Here is a 21,760-nt window from a genome sequence, read left to right as displayed (position 1 = left end):
TAAACATATTAATTTTAATAAAATTTTGATTTACATTTATGATTTTACATGCAATTCTATTGAAGCAAAAGCCAATTTTTTTTCTTTCTCATAATGATGTTTCAACATTCAATCTAATATCTTAAGGTACTTTGGTACTTACGTATTATCGCAACCAGGTTGACGCTATTCGTAAGTTTTGACGCTATTTGTAAGTTTGAGTAAAAAAGTATGAATAGAAAGAAAATGTACATTTATTAATTACAGATAATTTTTAATACAGTTTTTTTATATTATTTTCTTTTAAAATATAAAATAGCAATTAAACCCTTCCAGTTTCGAATTTGAATAAGTTGCAGAATTATTTTTTCGGCGGAAATCTTTTGGCTATTGCTTTTAGCACTGATTAAAAACCGTATTCGCCATAACCATGTACACGTCGACTTATTTTTACTTAAAAAAACATCCCAGAATTGCACAAAAATGGCATTACGCACACTCTTCACTTTATCCATGTACACTGCTATTTTCTCATAAATTACAAAAATTTGCACTAAAATGCAGGAAAATTTTGTGAATCTCCACATGCTCTTTTTACAAAACTACGTATAACACGTACGGTTGCCGTAAGTAGGGTTGCCAAATTTCGCAATTTATGCGAATTTTGACCTGGTTGCGATAATACGTAAGTACCGGTACTTTTTAATTATAAACGTACAAGTGAACATTTTGGGAAATACAGTCAAAAGTCGTTAATTTGGACACCCATAATCCAGAATGATCTATAATCCGGACCTCAAAGCTAAAAACTTTCTGCGCATACGCCGCGTTGACACATGCGCATAGGCGTTTACGCGTAAGACCTTTTGCCAATGTGCATATGCGCCAGTAACTGCGCATGCTCGCGCCATTGCTGTGTGTGTTTTCTTGAGCTCTGATTTTTCATCTTTATTTTGCGATAATTAATGTGTGTAAACTATTTATTGTGTATAATTTTATTTGTGCAAGTGCTCTGCTTTATATTTGTGCAATTTGTTTCAAGTTAAAAGAAGTATTGTTAATATTATGGCTCTTGCAAGATTTCGGTATAGTTAACCATAGCTTAACGATTTGTTTACTTCTTTGAGTAGTGCTACGAAGTAAAAGAATGCCAAGATGGACGAAGACGATGATGTGTTTTATAGTGCGCTTAAATGTTGCTATGATAAACTTGAAACGGCTATTGAGTCAAAGTGTAATATGAACCAGAATATTCGTGAAGAGGCAAGGCATGCAATGTGTGAGTTAAAGTGTTTGATTACTAAGAATTTTGAACGTATTAAGTCGTTGGGTTACCGTGAAGCTTGTAGGGAAAGTCTTAAAGACATTTTCGTTAAACCAACCTATGCTAGTGCTGTGCTGCCATCTCCTGTGGAGAATGCAAAACAAAATTCTTTAAGTTGTGGTCTTGTCATTTCTTCGGAAAATCGTTCGTCAGAGGATATTAAGAAGATTCTTAAATTACAAATTAATCCTGTAGAGAAAAAAGTGGGTATTCTCAATCTAAAAAATATTGGAAATGGCAAGGTATTGATAGAATGCCCCTCTGAAAATGACTTAAAAAGGATACAAACTGAAATTCAAGTAAAATCACCGGAATTAACTGCCTTTCCTTCCAAACGAAGGAATCCTACGATCTTAATAAAAAATGTCCCTAATGAGATAAGGGATGAGGATGTTCTCGATGTTTTAAAAAATCAAAATCCAGATGTTATCGCCTCTGAAAATAAATGGAGTGAATCTCGAATTCGATTTACGTTAAGGAAATTTCAAAATACGAGACATTTAGTTGTTGAGGTGCATCCAGACATGCGTAGAGGTATTTTACAGGAATGTAGACTAAAAATTTCTTGGAGCATCTGTACGGTGGATGATTTTGTCGTAATTAATCGGTGTTTTAATTGTTTAGGATATAATCACCGTGCTGAACATTGTAAAAATCTACGTGCTTGTTATTTCTGTGCACGTGAACATGAAAGTAAAAATTGCCCACATAAGAATTTGAAAGTCTGTATCAATTGCATTAGACGCAATCAAAAAATAAAAGATGAGAAAAAAAATTAAATGTAAGCCATTTGCCTTTTTCTGAAAGTTGCTCTTGTCATGAATTTATAAGAAGTCAAAATATAGCAAGAACAAATTATGGATAATAGTCATAATTTTATTTTAAAATTTGTTCAAATTAATTTGCATAGATGTAAGGCTGCTACTCAGCAACTTGTTTTGAATATGGAGGTAAACAATGTTTCTGTTGCTTTTATTCAAGAACCTTACTCTTATCATGGTCTTATGCCTGGCTTTCCGAGTTCCTTTAGGTTATACTATGATTTTAACTCAGAGGTCATAAAGGCTGCTATTGTTGTTCGAGCCGGATTTCTACCTACTTTTTTGGATTTGAGATTCTTGGATTATAATATGGTGACTCTTGATATTATTTTTAAGGATACTAAATATTTTCTATTTTCATACTACTTTGAGCCCTCCCGATGTATTGAATTTGATTTGCATAAAATAAGTCGGGTCTTCCAGGCTAAGGATCTTGCAAAGCTTATTTTATTTAGGGTATGGATTCCAATAGTAAGTCTGAACTGTGGTTTAGTCCCTACAGTGATGCTCGAGGAAACAAGCTTGGAGATTTTGTCAGCTCCTATAACTTATATGTGATCAATGAGGACTGTGGCCCTACCTTTTGTTCGGAACAGGGATCAAGCTATATAGATGTCACAATTATGGGAGCTGATTTGCTAGCAAATGTTACCCGCTGGTGTCTCTCGGACTGTGAATCATTGTCAGATCATGCAATGATTGAATTCGACTTATCTGTTTCTGATGATTCTTTAATTGCTGTCAGTAGAATTTTGTTTAATACAAAAAAAGCAAATTGGGGATATTTTGAAAAATATTGTGTTCACAGTATATTTCTTTAATCATTAATGGTTTGGATTCTTGCTCGAGCACTGACTCACTTAATGTGATTGTAGATTTTATGACTTCAGTTATTTTTCGGGCATGTATTAAATCTATGCCTACTAGAAGGACTGGAAGGCGAAAAGTACCTTGGTGGTCATTGGAAATTTCCATTATGAGAAAGAGAGTCAACGCGGCTAGACGGAGGTTCCAGAGGACTACTAGCAATGATATAAGGGACTTGTATAAGCGGAAATACCTTGATTTAAGGAAAAAATACAATGAAATGCTTATTGAGGCCAAATTAGAGTCTTGGAGGAAGTTTCTTTCCGATATCAATAATGAGAATGTGTGGAAAAAAATTTACACTTATGGTATTAAAGAAAATTTTATGAGGAAGATTGAGATCTCGGGCCTTCAGCTTTCAAGCGGTAACTTTACTTCTTCCTTGGAGGAAACTATCGATGCTATTCTTGATAAAGCTTTTCCTCCTGATTGTGTGAGACTTGATAATGACTTTCATACTCAGTGGCGCTCATCTGCTCGCAGTAGTTATGCGTCTCAGATTGATCCTCCTTTTTCGCAGGCCGAGGTTGATGATGTAATTCGTAATTTAGGGCTTGGCAGGTCTCCTGGGCCGCACTCTATTCCCAATGAAACCATAAGATACTTCCATCGTCTTTTTCCTGCAGTTTTTCATAGATTATTTAATATATGTTTGAATCTTGGTGCTTTTCCACGAACTTGGAAGAACGCCCTTGTTATTGTGATACCCAAGAAACAAAGTATCACTGTTCCACATGTGAATAATCTTAGGTGTATCTGTCTTCTTTCTTCTTTAGGTAAATATTTTGAAAAACTAATTACTAACAGAATTACTTGGCATCTACATAAAGAAATTATTCTTAGTGCTGACCAATATGGTTTCATTGCTCAAAAATGTGCTGAGGATGCACTTCTGCGTCTTAGCAACATTGTACAGAGGGGTAAGATGAGAGGTTTGTACACTATTTTAATTTTTCTTGATATTGAAGGAGCTTTTGATAATGCATGGTGGCCTGCTATTCTCAATTTACTAAAAGAAATGAAGATACCTCAAAATGTGTTTAATGTGTTTTCTGATTTGCTGAAAGACAGGACGGTCGAGCTTTCTTTGGGTGGCACCTCAAGTGTTCGCCGACCTCAAAGAGGTTGTCCACAAGGTTCTGTTTCCGGTCCCAAGCTTTGGATTATTATTATGAATGATCTCTTACAGAAACTTTCTGATCTCTTCAGTTGTGAAGTCATTGCCTTTGCAGATGATTTGTTGATTTGTATTCAAGGAAAAGAAATGCAAAAAGCTTTTCGTCTAGCCCAAGATGTTATAGATTTCATTTATCATTGGTCAATAGATTTTAAGTTAAAGTTTAACCATGCAAAATCCAAGGCCATGTTTATTGATAGAAAAAATACTACTTATGAAGGATATCAATTGCTTTTAAATGACAATCCCCTTGAGAGGGTGAATGAAATTAAATATCTAGGTGTTTTTTTTTGACAGCAAATTTAACTGGAAAAAGCATATTTCCTACATTTCTAATAAATGTGAGAGACTTCAGCGTGGGCTGAATCGAATTGCTTGTAATAGTTTTGGTGTTAAATCGAATGTTAGCGCAATTATTTATAAACAAGGCATTGTACCCCTTATTTCATATGGATGTAGAGCTTGGGGATTGTCTCTAAAAAAGAAAATTAACTCTAAACGCCTGCTTCGAGTTCAAAGACGAATTTTGCTGCGAGTTATAAGTGGTTACCGAACTATTAGTTACAATGCTGTTTTCTCTCTTGCCGGATTTCCACCACTGGATTTGTTTATTCTGACTTTTATAGATTATAAGAATAGTCTTGCAAATTACTCCCAATTCTCACTTTGATCGTTTATTGCCCTTGTCTGTTCTACCACATCCTTCTGTAAGACAACCAGTACAGATTCTGGATAGTACGGACACTGATGTTAATTCATTCTCATTTGTGCTGTATACGGATGGTAGTAGGATTGATGATAAAGTTGGTTTTGCTTATGTTATTTTTGAAGATGATATTGAAATTGAGTGTCACCAATTTCGCATTAGAAATGAATGTACTGTATATATTTCTGAACTTCTGTGTATTAATTTTGCAATCAAGTGGATAATTAGCCAGAATGGAAGTGGTTCCAGCTACTTGATCTGTACGGATTCACTCTCTTCCCTGGAATCTCTTAAAAATACCTCTTTATGTAATGATATTATTGTCAATATACAGCAGTCTCTCGGAGATTTGGAGAAGAGGGGTATTTCAGTGTTTTTTACATTTGTCCGTGGTCATTCGGGTAATTATGGAAACGAGAGAGCTGATTGGCTTGCTAAGAATGCAACTAAAATGATATTAACGTTGATGTAAATATTCCAAAATCTTATTTTAAAAAAACATTTAAAGCTAAAATGATTGAGCGGTGGAACTGTGATTATATCTCTTCTGATAAGGGATCTGTTACAAAAGCATTCTTCCCAACTATTTTTGAAAGACTGAAAAGTAAGGACTTGTTACTCAATTTTAAAGTTACGCAATTTTTGTCTGGACATGGTAAGTTTAATGTTTATCTTGAACGATTTAAGCTGATATCTTCCAATTTGTGTAATTGCAATCTTAGCGTTGAGCAAAGTGTTTTCCACCTGCTTTTTGATTGCCCACTGCTTGATAAAGCAAGAAATCTTTTGAAATGTAGATTGAAATTCATTGGAATTCATTGGCCGCCGAAATGTTATGATTTTGTATCCTCGATTTCGGCCTACCGAGCTTTCAATGATTTTGTTGACTTTTATTTTAAACACTGTTAATGATTTCTTTATACATTCTTATACTTTTGTATTTACTTGTGTTTTTTTTTCCTTGTTATGATTTCATTGTATTGTTGAAAACTGATGATATTACTTACTATTCTGCCTTTTTTACTTACGATTTGTAAGCCTCGTGCGATACTTTGTGGTGCACGAGGATTTCTTTTCTTTAAATAAATAAAAAAAATGTGCATATGCGTGTGCACAAGCGTGCACATTTTATGTATAACGGACGGCATAATCTAAAATTATCTAATTATCCATTTCAGTTAATGTTAATGATTGCGTTGTTCCTTAATCTTCGAACTGGATCCAGATTATTATTTTTTGCAGACTGTAAGAGCAATTTTATAAAAGTAAACTTGAACTTTCGATTATGTCAAATAGAATTTCCGATTCTGGAGCTCCCAAAGGATGGTACAAAACGAAAGTATGTTTCGATGTCCATCAAACAAAAAGTGAAATTGCTGCAAAAAATGGATAAAGACATGAAGAATGTGACAGAGAGGTTAGTGAAAACGAAAAAATTTCGATTGACAAGTTAGTCGGTATTCTCGACACAACAATTAACGGGACTTGAACAGCGGAACTTTGTAACTGAACAAGAAATTGTGTCTGTTTATAGAATTAAAGAGAAAGTATTATCACATAAAACGAAGCAACTTAAAACAACTTACATTGAAAGAAATGTTTAATAAAGTAAACAAATAAATATAAAGCTTTTCTTTGTAAATTTTGATACCCTTTAGATTATAATTGTTCTTTATTTCATAAATTAAGGTTTCATATTTTTAATTTTAGAATTCCTGCATGCAATCTTTTGAGATTTAAACTGATGATCTATAATCCGGAAAAATCGATAATCCGGAATCCCCGAAGTCCCGATTAACGACTTTTGACTGCATATGAGAAAAAAAGTTTTATTTTAAAGATGTTTTAAAGCATGAACATTATACGAGAATTCGGTTAATCTTTGGATTATGGTAATTTGGCAATTTTTTGGCGAAACTTTGGCGACCAACCCCGCTACAGCAACCTACTAGTTTTGTTTTGGATGCCATTTTGTTTTCTCAAAGTAAAGGCATGTCTTTTTTTACTCAACATTTAATTACGCTTATATTAGAACTTTTATGGAACAAAAGTGCTTAATCATCACGAAGATTAGGTGCGAAATTGGGAGAAAGTGCAGAATCGCCCACTGCTTGCTGCGTTTTTAAGAATTGCACATGAATGGTATCCATGTACACATCGGCCTATTTTCACTTAAAAAAACATCCCAGAATTGCACAAAAATGGCATGGCGCACACTCTTGACTTTATCCGCGTACATTGCTAAAGTCCTAGCTAGTAACCTTTATCGCCTTACCAAAATGTCACCAAACTACCTGTTACTATATTCCAAAGATTAGCCGAGAAATCTTGTAGCATATCCAAAAATATATAAAATTCCCTGAAAATAAAGTGAGATCATAACTATGCAATCTACTCCAATGAGCACCATATCATGCTATAAAAAATTCTTATGAAAGAACATCTGATTAAATATACACTGTAAATTTATTTAATAATAGACAAATAGTAAAAAATGCATGCAGTATTAAGCAATGAAAAATCCAGCAAATCATTACGTTATAAGATATTAATTACTAAGTTAAACATCATTAATTCACATCAACAAGAAGTTTGCCATTCAAATTTTTGAAATATGAATGCCAAAACAGGCTTATCATTGTAGCCCCTAATTTGAGGTCTACAAAAATAAACATGATTTAGCCAGTTGTTTTGGCTTACGGCAAAGGATTTCGATTAATGTGCCTTGAACTACTACTTTGTTTTGGTTTTTTATCCAATCTATTAATGCTTGGCAGTCTGAATCTGATTTAAATCCAGGTAGTTGTTCCATGTAAATTGGTTTATTCAAGTATAAATTTAAATATGCAGTTTTTACATCAAAAATCTTATTTTGTAGTTTTTGTAAACATCGTAATTTTCTTATTGATGGATCTTTTAACTAATTTCCAGACTTCATGAGCCTCCATTGAACTTAGTTCTTCTATCATTTCATACATCATACTACATAATCTTTTTTCATTGTTCTCGCTCGTCTTTTCTTCTGCTTTAGTTTTGGTAAAAATTACTTTTAAATCATGATCTACAATTTGTTTATCTTAAAGCTCATCTAATTGAAGCCATATCTTTCTCTTTATTGGATATTTTATTTATTTTATACGTGGAAATGTTCATCTTTGGAAAGGGTATTACTTTTTCACAATCAGGTTGTAGGGTTTATATTTATTTTAAGTTTAAACTATCTTTCCTGTCAAGCCTTACTTTCCCCTGGAACTGCCAATGCCAGAATATGTAAATTTGAGTAGAACGCGCAAGCATTCAAATTATCAGCGGAAGTATTATGATTTAAATAGAAGGAAACAAGTTCGGTGTGTGATATTCTTACTGCACGAGCGCGGAGGTAGTTAGCGAGAATTGAAGAACCCCACGTTTCGACCTATGTGCTTGGCGGGAAGTAGTGGTAATCGTTCCAGTGAGCTTCAAGTCTGCTGAATTAGCAGCGGTATTGTAAAACGCGGTGAGTTAGTTATTTTAGAGAGCCTCGTAGTTAGAGTCTTGTCTTTTGTTTCTTTTCAGGTTATTATTTTTATTTGACTGCCAAGTTGGCACAGTCTGTGAGCGTCAAGAGCACGCAATTGTAATTTATTACGTTGAATAAAAAGAGACTTAAACCCTTCACAAGGCTCTATCTTTTATACAAGTTTTCACAGTCACCTCTTGGTTGCGTGCAAGTTGGAGGCGCGCAACGTTATATTGGCGCCCGAACAATTATCGAACTGAAATGGCCGAAAACTAGATGGAAGCCGCTGGACAACACCAAGAAATGACAACTCAGTTAGAAAGATTTGGATACCTGGTCCAGACTTTGAGAGCGTCAATCAAGCCAAACGTCTATTTCGACGGAAAAAATTCGGTGTCGGTATTTCTAGAAGGTCTAGAAAACCACTTTCAGCTCTACCCTGTGCCTGAAAGACAAAAAGTTGCCATCGCCACATCAGCACTAAGAGGACAGGCCGCGCTATGGTGGAAAAACATAGGCAAATTTTTATTAGGGGAATTTGGAAGCCCGACATATATATTTGAAAATTTCAAAAAATCGTTAGTAAAGGCCTTCCCCATAGTGAATGATCGCGCACGGCTGGAAGCCGAGCTATATAGTTTCTATCAACGGGATACAGCAGAATTGACGGACTTTATTCTACGAAAAATCAAGCTAACGGATATGCTGTATGGAAAGAAACCCGATGCGGAGATTATTGAAATAATATTACCAAGATTGTTACCCGCTGTTCAAGACTACTTTGAAATTAGAAACCCAAGCACATTGCAGGAACTTTTCGAATTGGCGGTGAAGTTTCAAAATCGCAGAATAGCGGAAAAAGCGAGAGGGGAAACATATTCTCAAAGTACCCGAAGGAAGGAGGAAACCAGAAATGGAAATCGCTCTTATGGGGGAAAGAACTATCAAGCTAACGCATCGAAACTCGAAGGTCAAGGCCCAAAAAGAAAATTTGAAAATAAACATCCGCGTACCCAGAAGACACAGATTGAAAGGAAACCTTTAAACGAATAGAGGGGCCTGTGAAAGGAAGGGTCCAGAACCCGGAAGTTTTAGAAAAACCCTCAAATAGACATTTAAACACGGTCATCGTAAAAAACTCACAGCTACCAATTATACAAGTCCTGGTTGGCGATGTACCAGTAGAAGCCCTCATCGATACAGGAGCAGAAGGAAATTTTGCGAGTGAAAATTTCTTCATAAAGAATTTTTATAGGATACGATTATTTAAAACCAGAAATACGGAAATTATAGCAGCGCAAGGAAAAACATGTCACTGCATCGGGAAATTATCATTAAACTTACAGGTAAAAGAGGAAAATCTCAAAGTATTAATTTTTGTGGTGAAAGACCTGCAACACTCTCTTATTTTAGGTATGGACTTTCTAAGGGCCGCGAGGGCCAAATTAAATTTTCAAGATAGTTCCGTGGTGTTGGAGATGGACCAGAAGGTGGTGGAACCTGTGGAGACACCTGAAGTGGACCTTAGCCATCTGAATGACCATGAAAGTAAAGCAATACAGCAAGTGGTGAGTAATTTTTCTCATTTGTTTTCAGAAAAACCAGGAAACTGCCAAATCGTGACTCACAAGATTCAATTAAATGCCGAAAAACCTTGTTCCTACAAGGTTTTTCGGCATTTAATTGAAACTAAACCGTATCGTTATGATAAATAAAAAGACCTAATCATCGAAGAACATATTCAGGAGATGTTAAAGAATAAAATAATAACGCCCATAAATAGTGAGTACGCGAGTCCAGTCGTACTATGTAGGAAAAAGAACGAGTTTCCTCCTTCGGATAAAAGGGCTTGGAGTTTTGCTATCGATTACAGAAAACTAAATAGTATTACTAAATTTCCAGTTTACCCTTTGCCGGTTATAGACGAGATCATTAGACAGATCAAATCGACAAGATATATGTCTACTTTGGACTTAACATCTGGCTACTATCAAATAGCTATGAGACCCGAAGATATACACAAAACCGCGTTTATAACAAAATCGGGCACTTATGCATTTTTACGCATGCCCTTTGGGTTGTGTGGGGCCCCATCAACATTCCAGAGAGTTATGGACATTGTTCTAAAGCCTGTCCTAGGAAAATCAACTTTAATTTATCTAGATGATATAATTATAACGAGTAGTACGTTGGAACAACACATTAATGACCTCGAACAAGATTTTAAATTATTAAAAGAGGCCGGTCTTACAATTAACGCCTCAAAATGCAAGTTCGCAACTAAAGAACTTAAATATCTCGGTTATAAAATTTCGCAAAAGGGTATAGAAACGCGAGATTCAAAAATAAAAGCTATTAAGAATTTCCCACCGCCCAACACCGCCAAGAAACTTTCATCTTTCCTTGGATTATGTTCTTACTATCTTTCATAAAAGATTTCGCTAATATTGTTGAACCACTCTTAGTAATCAAAAGAAAAAGGGCTAAGTTTACGTGGACAGCGGAAGCTAACACAGCTTTTGAAAGATTAAAAGAAGCGCTTATTAATGCCCCTGTTTTAAAATTCCCTGAGGGGGACGAGAACCTGGAAATTGCGGCAGATGCGTCAGACTATGCGGTGGGTGCGGTTCTTATGCAAAATAACCATCCGCTGGCATTTTTTAGTAAAACATTGAATCAGACACAAAGGAATTATACAGCTACAGAAAGAGAAACATTAGCCGTATTAATGGCTGTACACAAATTTCGAGTTTATTTCGGCAAATCGCCAGTAACAGTCTTTTCGGATCACGCGGCTGTTGGTAGACTTTACTCGGGAACAAACCTAACGCCCAGGTTAATAAGATGGGCTTTAAAACTCCAAGAATATAATATCACAATAAAATATAAACCGGGTAAGGAAAACAATGTAGCTGACGCACTTTCTCGTATAAAACTGGACGATGAAGGAAATGAACTTAAATGCGCTGTGTTGACTTCAAAAATTTTAGATTCTAGAGATACGGTTATTACTGAACTGAAAGCTGATCCTGAATTTGGAAATATCTATGCTTATTTGAAAGACCCCGAAAGCTTTGAGCATACAGATATCGATGCGATAAGAAATAGAGCAAAAAACTATGAAATAATAGATAATTTATTATTCTATACGAAAACAACAAACGAAAATCTTGAGTATAAACCAGTCATCCCAGCCTCGCTTCGATTAAGCATTTTGAAGGAGTTGCACGAAGAAAAAACAGCGGGCCACCTCGGGGTCAGAAAGACTATAAAAAGGGTACGCGAGGCGGTATATTTCCCGCAATTATACAAAATAGTAACGGCGTATGTCAGGTCCTGCAATCAATGTCAGTTAATAAATGATATTAATTACAGCCCGGCCGGGTACTTAAATAGCATTCGCGCTACATTTCCGAATGAAATTTTAGGCATAGATCTTCTTGGTCCCTTCCCCCAGAGCGAGTTAAATAAAAATCGTTTTCTTTTAGTAATAGTAGATCATTTTTCAAAATGGGTAGAAATTGTTCCTGTTAAACGCGCGTCAGCCAAAATAGTCGCAGATGCATTCTTACACAGATATATTTTAAAATACGGTGCACCGATAAAAGTCATTAGCGATAACGGAAAACAATTCATTAGTCAAATATTTGAAAACATATGCAATGGACTTGGCATACGCCATATCAAAATGGTTCCGTATAGACCACAGGCTAACATAGCAGAAAGAGTTAACAAAAACATAGTAAAAATAATTCGCAGTTACGTGAGCACACATCACAAGCGCTGGGATGGCTACATAAATGAATTAGCTTATGCTTTAAGAACGGCACATCATGATACTACGGGAAAAACTCCAGCAGAATTATTTTTAGGCAGAAAGTTAATTACGCCTTTATATAAATTATTCTTTGTGCAACAAAGAGAGCAGGAGTTTAAACAAAAAGATGTGCAAAAGTTGATTGATCAGGCGCTTAAAACCTCGGATACGGCAAGAAATAGGCAGAAACTATATTACGATAGAAAACGCCGTGAAGCAGATTTTAAAGTTGGGGATAAAGTATTGAAGCGGAAATTTTCTTTATCAAGTGCCCCAGACAATTTTATGGCAAAGCTAGCTCCAAAGTTTGAAGGCCCCTATGTAATTCAGGAAATCAAAGGAGTAGTCTTATATCTTAAGAACGAGAGAGGGGAAATCTGTAAAGCAAGTCCCGACCAGGTGAAAAAATACTATAATCCAAATGATTTTGAAATCCTTAAAAGTTTCTTGCAGGACTCAAGCCTAAAAGAAGTAGAAGGTCCAGAAATAACGACAACCGTTCCACCACCCAAGAAGCAGAGAACCGAAGAGAGACCTAGCCCTTCTACAACCCGGACGTCGGTATGAAAAAGAAAAAATAATTTTCAAACTCCGGCGTTTAAGAAAAACAAAAATACAGATGCACCGGGTAAAGAAACCGTGGTGAAGAGAAAAACACCACCTACAAATGATAGCAGGAGAAATTACACATCAAGGAGAACGCGCACACGGCCACAGAGTCAGGTGCCAGCAAGGCCGCCGTTCCGGAAACTGAAACGCCAACAGGAGGCACAAAAATACGAGGAACAGAAGAAATTCAAGAAGGACTCCAGACCGGAGGACGTCAAGACCAGCCGTCCCAGGGAGAAACGGAAAGGCCAACAACCAGACGATTACTCCGTCAAGAGGCCAGCATGTAGAGGACGCAAAAGAAAAAGTCAGGTGGACGACACTCGGAGGGCAGTAAGGAGAAGATTAACATCCATGAAACCTCTAACTTGGAACCAATTCTGCCAAAAACGAATGACGGAGTTTCAAGCATCGAAAACTCAAAGATAAGTTAAAACCTTCTATAAATTTTTTTCTTCTCTTTTGTTCCGAAATGTTATGCATAAGTACGAAGTTCTATGTTTTGACGAAAGTCAATATGTCTCGGTTGAGACTTAGTTTTGTTTTACTTTATTTAGCTAAGGCAAAAGTATTATTTTCTTTAAGTGTAAAAGCTAAAAACAAGCATTTTCTGTTGGTCGAAAGACTAATTCTGTTATGTTAAAGCCAAAATTTGGCCGAAGATAAAAATAACTTCGTATTCTTGTATTAATAAGAATTTTACTTTCAGTGCCGCCAGCTTGGCGAAGAATGAGTAAAGTAAAAATTTATTTTCTCTTATTCATTTTATGGTAAATTGCAAAAAGCATATGTATTAAACTTTTGTAAATGTATGTAAATACTTGAATGTTATGTAAAAGTAGAATTTAGTCTAGAAGCATAAAATTGTAGATGCTAAAAGTGAATGCTTAAAAGCAATGAAGGCAAAATTTAAGTATTAAACTGTAAAGTCATGCTTTAGAGCGAAAGCCTGCATGTTTAAAGATGAATGAGAAGGAAGTTAGAATGAATGTGTTTTGTAGGGTTCTCCACCTACATTTGAATTTTTAAGAATATTAAAGTAGCTCATTGAGTTGTAGAATGTCGAGTAAGGTGTGTCTATTTGGTCGTTGAATTCTAACAAATCATGGTGGTTAGGGGAAGTGTTGTAAGACTAAAACACGAATATTCCCGTTTGACACCACACACGGTGGAGAGCCAGGGTAAAGCTAAATTAATGCTTGAAAAATTGAATGAATGTGAAGTAAGCAATAACTAAGAAAAACGAATCGTTTAAAAACAAAAATTTATTGTGTCAAGAAAGTGTAAATTATAATGTATTTAGAAAGATACTGATACTTATTCCTTCCAGATGCTGGAAGGAAAGACCAAGATTGATTGATGAAGTCCAGGAAAATTTGCCGTAAGAAGAGAGAGTTAAAACGAGCAACAGAATACAATTTGTTACATAAGATTTTTTTGTGTAAACGAGGTTCTCGCCAGTTAGTTCAGAATTAGAGAAACTTACAACAGGTCGTTTGTAGGACCTGATTCCAAGTTTTCCAAATTCTGGCAGCGGCAAATGTAGGGTTTATATTTATTTTAACTAACATTTATTTTAAGTTTAAACTATCTTTCCTGTCAAGCCTTACTTTCCCCTGGAACTGCCAATGCCAGAATATGTAAATTTGAGTAGAACGCGCAAGCATTCAATTTATCAGCGGAAGTATTATGATTTAAATAGAAGGAAACAAGTTCGGTGTGTGATATTCTTACTGCACGAGCGCGGAGGTAGTTAGCGAGAATTGAAGAACCCCGCGTTTCGGCCTATGTGCTTGGCGGGAAGTAGTGGTAATCGTTCCAGTGAGCTTCAAGTCTGCTGAATTAGCAGCGGTATTGTAAAACGCGGTGAGTTAGTTATTTTAGAGAGCCTCGTAGTTAGAGTCTTGTCTTTTGTTTCTTTTCAGGTTATTATTTTTATTTGACTGCCAAGTTGGCACAGTCTGTGAGCGTCAAGAGCACGCAATTGTAATTTATTACGTTGAATAAAAAGGGACTTAAACCCTTCACAAGGCTCTATCTTTTATACAAGTTTTCACAGTCACCTCTTGGTTGCGTGCAAGTTGGAGGCGCGCAACGTTATAAGGTAATTTCATATATATATCCATGGCTCAATTATGCACAGTTTGCAAATACTAATTATTTAACTTTAAAATTACGTAAAAAATTCACCTAAATTCCAGAATTATTTAATTTACTCATTTTTCTTTTTTGGTCATTGGTTTCCTTTAAATTGTTATTTTTAACCTTACAGTAATTATTCAGCAATATATTGGAAATGCATGTGGCACAACTTTTCAACAAATCATGCAATGATTTGCCACACTCACAAATACTATCATGCCAAATAATCCTGTTTTCAACTTTCTCTGTGATGAGACTTATTAATATAGAACGTTGATTTTTTGATGAAATATATAATTTCTCATACATTTCAGATATTAGGGTTGAAATTATTTTAAATGCAGAGGTATTAATGAAAAGCACAAATTCTGTTGGCCAAAATAAACCACCTCGATCAATAGCAGCTAAGTATGCAAAATCTTCACAATATTCAAGTATTAATTCTTTGTCAAGAATTAACTTTTTCCTGCAAAGATTACAATTTATATGCTTCAATACAGATCTACAAACATATCCAGAAATGTAAATTAGACACATTATATCTTTTTCTGTAACATTAACATCATTGGATTGATGCAAAACATCAACAAATTCCTTATCAATAAGTTGATAATCATTAAAATCTTCAATATCATTACAAGAAAAATGTTGTAAAATAAATGAACCTTTCTCAGAAGACTGCATTTTAAGCAAACTAATTAATTTTAGTTTTCTTTCCGACTCTATAATCTGCTGTAAGGATACATTATAATTACAGTCACTCATTTGTCGAAATTGACCGAAACGTCCCTCAAGGTTATCTGTCTGAAATTTTCCTAAAAGAATAAAAGGTAATTTAAATTCTTTTAACAAATACTTTGAAAGTTCATTTAATGTTGCTGTTGTATGGATTGAGCAACTTGGGTTTCTTTTGACAGTTTCCCAATTTGTGACTTACAGTTTTTTGTAGTTGGGCAAAAATCATTCCATGATATAAGCCACGAACAAAACTGTGATAAATATTCTAAGCTTTTATCATCTGGTGTCCTTATAGGCTGCATAAATACATCTCGAAACTGTACGGCCTTTTTAGAGTGTTTAACATTCACAATTTTCCACCACTTTAAAATTATATCAATAAAATGTTTAGTTCCTAAGACATCTTTTCCATACCCAGTTCTATTATTCTGTGATTCAATTTGCAGAGCAGCTAAAGTCTTTTCATCAAAAAGTTTAATAGCAGTACTTACATTCTGCTTCTCTATAGAAGACGGAAATAAAACTTTTCTTGATAAAGTTGGAGCCATTTTAATATTATCATTTTTTTCTATTTCATACAATTTTTTTGAATGTAGAACACTGGAATTGTAAACAATATTTGAGTTTTCAAATGACGGTATAAAAAATGTTGGGTTTGAATCTTTCTGATTGAACCAGTTGTTTCGTATAGATTTCAATAAATGAACTGTATCAAATAATATAAATATAGGAAGATTATGCATGGTAGGGTTTATAAATGAGGATTTTAATGCACCACCACAAAGCATTTCGAACATATTTCTGTTAATTCTATTATTGTCTGATATTAGAGTTATAATTCGATAGCCACAAGACTGTACATGGTCAATTACTTGTTTTGTAAATATTAATAATTGATGTGATGATAAGTTTTTTACGGGAAACATTGCTACAATATCTCTGTTTTTTGATAATATAGAGCTTATCATAAATGCTTGCAGAGTTGTGGCCTCCATCTGTGAATTATCCGAAAAACCTAAAACACGACCACTTTTATACGAAACTTGTTTTATATATATCTCATCTAATAATAAATTGACAATTTTTTCAGAATCATTTAAAATTTCACATTTTTTTTTCAAATACATCCAGTGTCTTGTTTGCAATCCAGAATCTGCTCGGCCAATTTTCAGAGATAACTTCCTTAAGTATGACGGATGAGGCAATATAAAATACTTACTGTTACGTATAATATTGTAGCTGTTTGGATTACAATAAAATATATAACAAGACCAGGCAAGGAATTCTGCACCATACGAAGGCTGTTTCATTTGCATTAATTGAATCTGTTCATACAAAAACTTAAATTTCTCAGAATGTGGGTTATTTTCTGTTTCTGCACATTTCAACAGTAGTTTTGATATTTTATCTAAATTTAAATTGCAGTCATCATGAATATCAGAAGCAGAAAAACCATCCAAATGGCTAATCATTGTCTCAAGTTTAGACCATTTATCACATAGCTTTTCTTCTCCAAAAATCCATTTGAACTTTTCAATGGGAATTTCATTTTCATTGAAAAAAACTCTTACATTTAAATCTTCCAATATTTTTAAAGATACAAGCACTTTTGGACAGTTTAAAAATTCTAATTTCCATAGCCAAAAGATCTTACCTTTGGCTATGAATATCCACGAAGAGGGAAGATCTATTTTTCTTGCAAAACCATTTATTAGGTTTTCAAAATCGCTAATAATATCATTCTTTTTCCACTGTTCAAATTGTTTATCACAACGAATATCAATTTCTGCTTCTCTTTCTTCCGGTGTTTTTCTTTTTGTGGGAAGTTTCTTCGATAAATAAGATGGCTGGTTTTGAAAAATCGTTGGATAAGCAACGATTTTTCAAAGCTGGAATAGTTCTAGGAACTACTAATACCGTTCCATCATCAAAAACAGCTTTATCTTCTCGAACGATAAATTCTTCTTCGAAATGCTTAATGCATACACTACTATGTTTGCCAGCTACAAAATCTTTGCGATTAATATTTTTTATCCATTTCTGAGAGAGTACAGGATCCGAAGGAAATTTGAAAGTGGACACATGTTCATTAGTGCTATCGTAATTTGATCGGCATTTAGGTACACTACACTTCCTTGGCATTCTAAAACACACTTTTTCTCATAAATTCGAATTCACAATATAATATTTTACTTTCCGGTAAAATACAAAATTTTTCAGAAGAAAAAACACATGTAAACAAATATCTCACTAGCACTAGTCCTACGGCGAAGCAAGCTCAACTTAGAAAATTGAAAGCCTAAGATTATGACGTCAGATCATGTGATCATCAGCTTGGAGCAGGCCTGTAGATATCTAGTTGGCCTTGCTCTGTAGGTACCTGCTGCACAATGATTTCCTTTTCTAGAACTTTCTCTCGTATGAAAAAGTGCTTGATATCAATGTGTTTTGTGCGTCGATGAAGCTCCGGGTATTGTGACAGTCTCACTGCAGCGGCGTTGTCTACTTGAATTACTAGAGTTTCACGTAACTTGGTTACATCTCTAAATAGTCGCTTTAACTAAATTACTTCTCTAGAACATTCACTAGCTGCAATTACTTCTGCTTCAGTCGTCGAAGTTGCAACAACTGATTGCCTTTGGCTAATCCATGATATAACTCCACCACTATATAATATCACTATTCCACCCGTTTATTTTCCTGTTTCTTGACAGCCTCCAAAATCTTCATCACTATAGCATTCTAGGATGCTACTTTGATAGACGGTTGCACGGATTTTGGCGATTTGCCTTTTGGAGAGTAATACAACTTATGGTAAACCCATTGCTGGATAAGCTATTTATGGTAACCGATACTTTGTTGTCATTTTATTAAAAAAATAATGCGTTTTATTATGCATAACTTCCGTGTTTTAAATATTATTTATGGCTTCTAAATATTAAAAATCAATTTAATTTTACATTTTTATTTGAAATAAAAATTTTATTGTTTATGATATTTTATATAATTTTATGTTGTGGATGATGTAATCAATGACGTCACCTTACTTAAAAAGTAATTGGTTTTATTAATATCTATAAATTTAATCTAATGTTTTAAACATTATTTATGGCTGTTAAATATTAAAATACAATTTAATTTTGCATTTGTTTTAAAAATGATTTTATTATGAATGATTATTTAAATAATTTTAATTCTATGCGTGATGTAATCAGCTCCCTGATTGGTTACTGAATATTTGTGCATTACCGCGCCATTTTAAAATTTTATTATTCATCTCTTCGAATTCCTCGGATTTCAAATGGAATGGATATCTCCGTTTCGAAGACGAATGTTGTTATTGGTAATTACCAAGAATTATTGGTATTGGAATACAAAAATTGCCCTTTGAGACTTTATTTTGGCCAACCTGTCTTTCCTAATCAAAGATTTATTTATAAATTGTTAATAGCGTCAGAGAAAATTTATTTTAAATTTTTTGAGGAAACCTAGCTAATTGCTTCTTCAATGAAGTGCGATATATGTGGATAACAGATGAAGATGGTTAAAAGAGCCGATTCAATTATGATTTCAATTTTTTTTTCGTGGTACTTAACAATAAACAAAAGGTTAAATTACTCAAAAAATGTAAGTACATATTTTTCTTTTCTTTTATAATTGTATACTTCAATTTTTGTTAAAAAAATGAATACACTATTTTCAAAATTTGCTGAGATAATTATTGTCACATGTTTTAATGTTAATTATATTTTATATAACGTATTTTAAAGTATTTGAAGTTAATAATATTCTAATTCTTTTAAATGCAGGATGGTTTTTAATTCGATATTCAATTTCAGTAATATTTTAATCTAATTAAACGTTGGCACAATGTTTCTATAGCGGTGTTTTTATTCTCTTTTTTGCTATATGAAACTAATAATAGTCTTACTTTAGTATTTTATACTCATAGTAAATGTATTTATTTACACTTGCCTGCCATCTTAAAAAACGACATTTGCAACAAAAAATTAATCCATTACTTTTAACGATATTTATTTTTTTTTAAGTTTCGAATACTTTACTATGCGTAAAAACAGCGTTTTTCAAGATGGCTGACGATTGTAAAAATCGCACCAACAATTGCTCCAACGTAAATCTCCAAAAATCCGTGCAACCGTCTACCAAAGTAGCACCCATTCTAGAATTCCTGGTTTGTATTTATTCTTGTATGTAACACCTTTAGTTAGAGAACCTGCTATGTATCTGAATACACGTTACACTTTTTTCCAATCATCTTTCGAAGGATATTCTAGGTAACATGATAGAATGCCAACACAGTAAGCTAAATCTGGTCTTGCGCCTAACATAAGATACATTAAAGCTCCTACAGCTTCTCTATAAGGAAAAATTTCTCTGTTTGATTTATCTTCCTTTTTCTTTTCAGTTAGATGATGCTTCAAATAACTTATGTAATTCCAACCACACTCATAACTTTTTGCAGAGTTTCTTCCGTCATGGAATTCGTTAATACCATCATAGCACTAGTGTTTGCATTTTGAAACTTCTTAACTGCATTATATTTCTCTTGTTGAGCAATCGAAGCATCTACAGGAAGAATTTCTGGTTTCACTATATTTCCTTCTACAATTTCTAAAGCACCAGGATGATAATTTAAAACAAATTTTATCCTGTATTTCCATATAAGCCAATCGCTTTCACCTGATAAAGGCTTTACTTGGACCTTACATAATTCCATACTTTGATTTCTAAAAAACTTTCGATTGCTATAACGAAAACAAAACACTTACTTGATTAGGCTTAACGAGTTCCGTTTCTTCGAAAAAACATCAATTCAAAACATTTGACGCAATATGGGAGCTTGCTTGACCCATAACCTAAAAAAGTATTTCTTAAAATATACATAACCTAAAAAGGTATTTCTAAAAAATAGAGAGAAAACAAATAGCAGAGCAAAAATACGATGCTTTTTATTGGAATTACAAACTATATCTATTTTTTTTTTGAACGACAGTATCGCAAAGCACGATCTCCTGATGACGACAACACTCACTGTTGCCAGAACTTATCTAAACTATATATTATATTATTATTATTTTTATTAACATACTTTAATATTAGTAACTTTTAATTGGCAACACTCTGGATACCAAAGACTTCATATAACGGGTAGACGGCTCACCCACAGAGAATTCGTCTGCTAGGGTGTCTCCAACATAAAACATGTGACTAATGCTCTTGGCGCTCTTGGGGAGTGATAGCTTAGGCTGTTCATCGCCAGTTTGGCCCGCTTTTGATATGGCAGGTAGTGCTTTTTATTTCCGTCTGCTAGCAGTCAGCAGACAACGGCCTCGAATTAGGTTGTTCGATTTTTTACAATTATATTTAGATATAACTTAACCCCTTTTTTCCTGAATATTTTATCTATATTTTTAATAATCGCTTTAAATTATTTGCACCATTGTTTCAGATGTTTAGGTTAAATAATTTTAGGAAGAAAATCTAAAGTAAATAATAAAAAATTGAGATGGAAACTTTAATTTTGAATAACGTTAAAAAATTAATTGCACTACTGTTATAATATTTGTGAAGGTAAAAAAAATCTCGTTTAATTTTAATGCATTGCATCCTAAAGAGAAAAAGAAAATCACATTGTATTATATGTATTTATGCCATTGGTTGCCTCTCTTTTCTTGAGATTATATTACTGGAACAAAATAATGCACTCTCTTTTCTTGAGATTATATTACTGGGACAAAATAATGCAATCTTAATTACTGATTTCCACACTCATGTGTATGTCATGGCGGGGATCAATACATCTTATTAACTATAGCATTGTTTCATAAGAATAAATTGAATTTAATTAAAAAAATTAAATTTAAATACAAATTTAATTAAATATTCTTTGCGCCATTGCTGCAAGGAATGAAATTTAAATTTAAACAAATTTAAATTTAATTTTTAACAAATAATGATGATTTTAACAAATAATTAATTTAACAAATAATTAATAAATTTTTAACAAATAATTTTTAACAAATAATGATAATTTTTAACAAATAATGGATTTATTTTGCA

Source organism: Stegodyphus dumicola, chromosome 4 (genome assembly GCF_044657685.1).
Source record: "Stegodyphus dumicola isolate Sdum_Otavi_A_Nest chromosome 4, ASM4465768v1".
In the NCBI taxonomy this organism is placed as follows: domain Eukaryota; kingdom Metazoa; phylum Arthropoda; class Arachnida; order Araneae; family Eresidae; genus Stegodyphus; species Stegodyphus dumicola.
The sequence above is the reverse complement of the archived record's forward strand: the minus strand, read 5'-3'. Positions refer to the sequence as shown.